This window comes from Triticum urartu, chromosome 3 (assembly GCF_003073215.2).
Source record: "Triticum urartu cultivar G1812 chromosome 3, Tu2.1, whole genome shotgun sequence".
Lineage (NCBI taxonomy): Eukaryota > Viridiplantae > Streptophyta > Magnoliopsida > Poales > Poaceae > Triticum > Triticum urartu.
Window position 1 is genome coordinate 25,826,191 of NC_053024.1, and position 6,496 is coordinate 25,832,686.

The following is a 6,496-nucleotide window of genomic DNA, read 5'->3' on the forward strand; positions in this document are numbered from 1 at the left end:
CCATGAGATCGTGTAACTCCCGGATACCGTAGGAGTGCTTTGGGTATGCCAAACGTCACAACGTAACTGGGTGACTATAAAGGTAGACTACGGGTATCTCCGAAAGTGTCTGTTGGGTTGACATGGATCAAGACTGGGATTTGTCACTCCGTATGACGGAGAGGTATCACTGGGCCCACTCGGTAATGCATCATCATAATGAGCTCAAAGTGACCAAGTGTTTGATCACGGGATCATGCATTACGGTACGACTAAAGTGACTTGCCGGTAACGAGATTGAACGAGGTATTGGGATACCGACGATCGAATCTCGGGCAAGTAACATATCGATTGACAAAGGGAATTGCATACGGGGTTGATTGAATCCTCGACATCGTGGTTCATCCGATGAAATCATCGTGGAGCATGTGGGAGCCAACATGGGTATCCAGATCCCGCTGTTGGTTATTGACCGGAGAGTCGTCTCGGTCATGTCTGCTTGTCTCCCGAACCCGTAGGGTCTACACACTTAAGGTTCGGTGACGCTAGGGTTGTGGAGATATGTATATGCAGAAACCCGAATGTTGTTCGGAGTCCCGGATGAGATCCCGGACGTCACGAGGAGTTTCGGAATGGTCCGGAGGTAAAGAATTATATGTAGGAAGTGCTGTTTCGGGCATCGGGATGAGTTTCGGGGTTATCGGTATTGTACCGGGACCACCGGAAGGGTCCCGGGGGTCCACCGGGTGGGGCCACCTATCCCGGAGGGCCCCATGGGCTGAAATAGGATGGAACCCAGCCCATAGTGGGCTGGGGCGCCAGCCCCTACAGGCCCATGCGCTTAGGGTTCCACCATGGAAGAGTCCATGTGGTGGAAGGCACCCCTAGGTGCCTTGGGGGGGAGGGAATCCTCCCCTTGGCCGCCGCCCCCCCCTAGTAGATCTCATCTACTAGGGCCGGCGCCCCCCCCCCATGGCACCCCTATATATAGTGGGGGGGAGAGGAGGGATTACACACCAGCCCCTGGCGCCTCCCTCTCTCCCCGTTACGTCTCCTTTTCGTAGTATAGGCGAAGCCCTGCTTCTGTGACGCCCTGCATCCACCACCACGCCGTCGTGCTGCTGGATCTTCATCAACCTCTCCTTTCCCCTTGCTGGATCAAGAAGGAGGAGACTTCTCCCGTCCCGTACGTGTGTTGAACGCGGAGGTGCCGTCCGTTCGGCGCTGGTCATCGGTGATTTGGATCACGTCGAGTACGACTACATCATCACCTTTCTTTTGAACGCTTCCGTGCGCCATCTACAAAGGTATGTAGATGCATCCAATGACTCGTTGCTAGATGAACTCCTAGATGATCTTGGTGAAACGAGTAGGAAAATTTTTGTTTTCTGCAACGTTCCCCAACATAAAGAAGACTAAAAGTGACGATCCAACGATTAGAAATGTTGATGGCCTGAGAGGGCTGGGAGAGTGCTCGATTTTAATGTATCGAAATATGTATATTATGTAGCGTCGACCAAGCACGGACATAAGAGATGACACTTCTCTCTATTAATTATAGCTAGCTAACACAATATATGAAACACCTAAATTAACCCCCAAAACCCCCCAAATTGAAGGAAATATGCCCTAGAGGCAATAATAAAGTTATTATTTATTTCCTTATATCATGATAAATGTTTATTATTCATGCTAGAATTGTATTAACCGGAAACGTAATACTTGTGTGAATACATAGACAAACAAAGTGTCATTAGTATGCCTCTACTTGACTAGCTCGTTAATCGAAGATGCTTATGTTTCCTAACCATAGACATGAGTTATCATTTGATTAACGAGATCACATCATTAGGAGAATGATGTGATCGACATGACCCATTCCATTAGCTTAGCACCCGATCGTTTAGTATGTTGCTATTGCTTTCTTCATGACTTATACATGTTCCTATGACTATGAGATTATGCAACTCCCGTTTACCGGAGGAACACTTTGTGTGCTACCAAACGTCACAACGTAACTGGGTGATTATAAAGGTGCTCTACAGGTTTCTCCAAAGGTACATGTTGGGTTGGCGTATTTCGAGATTAGGATTTGTCGCTCCGATTGTCGGAGAGGTATCTCTGGGCCCTCTCGGTAATACACATCACTTAAGCCTTGCAAGCAATGCAACTAATAAGTTAGTTGCAAGATGATGTATTACGGAACGAGTAAAGAGACTTTCCGGTAACGAGATTGAACTAGGTATTGAGATACCGACGATCGAATCTCGGGCAAGTAACATATCGATGACAAAGGGAACAACGTATGTTGTTATGCGGTCTGACCGATAAAGATCTTCGTAGAATATGTAGGAGCCAATATGAGCATCCAGGTTCCGCTATTGGTTATTGACCGGAGACGTGTCTTGGTCATGTCTACATTGTTCTCGAACCCGTAGGGTCCGCACGCTTAACGTTACGATGACAGTTTCATTATGAGTTTATATATTTTGATGTGCCGAAGGTTGTTCGGAGTCCCGGATGTGATCACGGACTTGACGAGGAGTCTCGAAATGGTCGAGACATAAAGATCGATATATTGGATTTGGACACCGAAAAGGTTCCGGGTAAGATTGGGACAATACCGGATCACCGGGATGTTATCGGAACCCTCCCGGGAGGTATATGGGCCTTATTGGGCCTTAGTGGAAAGGAGGGGAAAGGAGCAAGGGAGGGGGCGCCCCCCCCCAAGCCCAATCAGAATTGGGAGGGGGGCCGGCCCCCCCTTTCCTTCCTCCCTCCTTCCTTCTCCTACTCCTAATAGGAAAAAGGGGAGTCCTACTCCCGGTGGGAGTTGGACTCCCCCCCCTTGGGCGCGCCACCCTCCTTGGCCGGCCCCCTCCTCCACTCCTTTATATACAGGGGCAGGGGGCACCCCAGAAACACAACAATTGATCATTGATCTCTTAGCCGTGTGCGGTGCCCCCTCCATCATAATCCTCGATAATATTGTAGCGGTGCTTAGGCGAAGCCCTGCGATGGTAGAACATCAAGATCATCACCACGCCGTCGTGCTGACGGAACTCATCCCCGACACTTTGCTGGATCAGAGTCCAGGGATCGTCATCGAGCTGAACGTGTGCAAAAACTCGGAGGTGCCGTAGTTTCGGTGCTTGATCGGTCGGGCCGTGAAGACGTACGACTACATCAACCGCGTTGTTATAACGCTTCCGCTTCCGGTCTACGAGGGTACGTAGACAACACTCTCCCCTCTCGTTGTTGTGCATCACCATGATCTTGCGTGTGCGTAGGAATTTTTTTGAAATTACTACGTTCCCCAACAGTGGTATCAGAGCCTAGGTTTTATGTGTTGATGTTATATGCACGAGTAGAACACAAGTGAGTTGTGGGCGATATAAGTCATACTGCTTGCCAGCATATCATACTTTGGTTCGGCGGTATTGTTGGATGAAGCGGCCCGGACCGACATTACGCGTACGCTTACGCGAGACTGGTTCTACCGACGTGCTTTGCACAGAGGTGGCTGGCGGGTGTCAGTTTCTCCAACTTTAGTTGAACCGAGTGTGGCTATGCCCGGTCCTTGCGAAGGTTAAAACAGCACCAACTTGACAAACTATTGTTGTGGTTTTGATGCGTAGGTAAGATTGGTTCTTGCTAAGCCCGTAGCAGCCACGTAAAACTTGCAACAAACAAAGTAGAGGACGTCTAACTTGTTTTTGCAGGGCATATTGTGATGTGATATGGTCAAGGCATGATGCTAAATTTTATTGTATGAGATGATCATGTTTTGTAACCAAGTTATCGGCAACTGGCAGGAGCCATATGGTTGTCGCTTTATTGTATGCAATGCAATCGCCCTGTAATGCTTTACTTTATCACTAAGCGGTAGCGATAGTCATAGAAGCATAAGATTGGCGAGACGACAACGATGCTACGATGGAGATCAAGGTGTCGCGCCGGTGACGATGGTGATCATGACGATGCTTCAGAGATGGAGATCACAAGTACAAGATGATGATGGCCATATCATATCACTTATATTGATTGCATGTGATGTTTATCTTTTATGCATCTTATCTTGCTTTGATTGACGGTAGCATTATAAGATGATCTCTCACTAAATTTCAAGATAAAAGTGTTCTCCCTGAGTATGCACCGTTGCCAAAGTTCGTCGTGCCCAGACACCACGTGATGATCGGGTGTGATAAGCTCTACGTCCATCTACAATGGGTACAAGCCAGTTTTGCACACGCAGAATACTCAGGTTAAACTTGACGAGCCTAGCATATGCAGATATGGCCTCGGAACACTGAGACCGAAAGGTCGAGCGTGAATCATATAGTAGATACGATCAACATAGTGATGTTCACCATTGAAAACTACTCCATTTCACGTGATGATCGGTTATGGTTTAGTTGATTTGGATCACGTGATCACTTAGAAGATTAGAGGGATGTCTTTCTAAGTGAGAGTTCTTAAGTAATATGATTAATTGAACTTAAATTTATCATGAACTTAGTACCTGATAGTATCTTGCTTGTTTATGTTTGATTGTAGATAGATGGCCCATGTTGTTGTTCCGTTGAATTTTAATGCGTTCCTTGAGAAAGCAAAGTTGAAAGATGATGGTAGCAATTATACGGACTGGGTCCGTAACTTGAGGATTATCCTCATTGCTGCACAGAAGAATTACGTCCTAGAAGCACCGCTGGGTGCCAGGCCTGCTGCTGATGCAACTGACGACATTAAGAACATCTGGCAGAGCAAAGCTGATGACTACTCGATAGTTCAATGTGCCATGCTTTACGGCTTAGAACCGGGTCTTCAACGACGTTTTGAACGTCATGGAGCATATGAGATGTTCCAGGAGTTGAAGCTAATATTTCAAGCAAATGCCCGGATTGAGAGATATGAAGTCTCCAATAAGTTCTATAGCTGCAAGATGGAGGAGAACAGTTCTGTCAGTGAGCATATACTCAAAATGTCTGGGTATAATAATCACTTGATTCAATGGGGAGTTAATCTTCCGGATGATTGCGTCATTGACAGAATTCTCCAATCACTTCCACCTAGCTACAAGAGCTTCGTGATGAGCTATAATATGCAAGGGATGGATAAGACAATTCCCGAGCTCTTCTCAATGCTAAAAGTTGTCGAGGTAGAAATCAAGAAGGAGCATCAAGTATTGATGGTCAACAAGACCACTAGTTTCAAGAAAAAGGGCAAGGGGAAGAAGAAGGGGAACTTCAAGAAGAACAGCAAGCAAGTTGCTGCTCAGGAGAAGAAACCCAAGTCTGGACCTAAGCCTGAAACTGAGTGCTTCTACTGCAAGCAGACTGGTCACTGGAAGCGGAACTGCCCCAAGTATTTAGAGGATAAGAAGGATGGCAAGGTGAACAAAGGTATATGTGATATACATGTTATTGATGTGTACCTTACTAGAGCTCGCAGTAGCACGTGGGTATTTGATACTGGTTTTTTTGCTAATATTTGCAACTCGAAACAGGGACTATGGATTAAGCGAACACTGGCGAAGGACGAGGTGACGATGCGCGGGGGAAATGGTTCCAAAGTCGATGTGATCGCGGTCGGCATGCTACCTCTACATCTACCATCGGGATTAGTATTAGACCTAAATAATTGTTATTTGGTGCCAGCGTTGAGCATGAACATTATATCTGGATCTTGTTTGATGCGAGACGGTTATTCATTTAAATCAGAGAATAATGGTTGTTCTATTTATATGAGTAATATCTTTTATGGTCATGCACCTTTGAAGAGTGGTCTATTTTTGATGAATCTCGATAGTAGTGATACACATATTCATAATGTTGAAGCCAAAAGATGCAGAGTTGATAATGATAGTGCAACTTATTTTTGGCACTGCCGTTTAGATCATATCGGTGTAAAGCGCATGAAGAAACTCCATACTGATGAACTTTTGGAACCACTTGATTATGAATCACTTGGTACTTGCGAACCGTGCCTCATGGGCAAGATGACTAAAACGCCGTTCTCCGGTACTATGGAGAGAGCAACAGATTTGTTGGAAATCATACATACAGATGTATGTGGTCCAATGAATGTTGAAGCTCGTGGCGGATATCGTTATTTTCTCACCTTCACAGATGATTTAAGCAGATATGGGTATATCTACTTAATGAAACATAAGTCTGAAACATTTGAAAAGTTCAAAGAATTTCAGAGTGAAGTTGAAAATCATCGTAACAAGAAAATAAAGTTTCTATGATCTGATCGTGGAGGAGAATATTTGAGTTACGAGTTTGGTGTACATTTGAAACAATGCGGAATAGTTTCGCAACTCACGCCACCCGGAACACCACAGCGTAATGGTGTGTCCGAACGTCGTAATCGTACTTTACTAGATATGGTGCGATCTATGATGTCTCTTACTGATTTACCGCTATCGTTTTGGGGTTATGCTTTAGAGACGGCCGCATTCACGTTAAATAGGGCACCATCGAAATCCGTTGATACGACGCCTTATGAACTATGG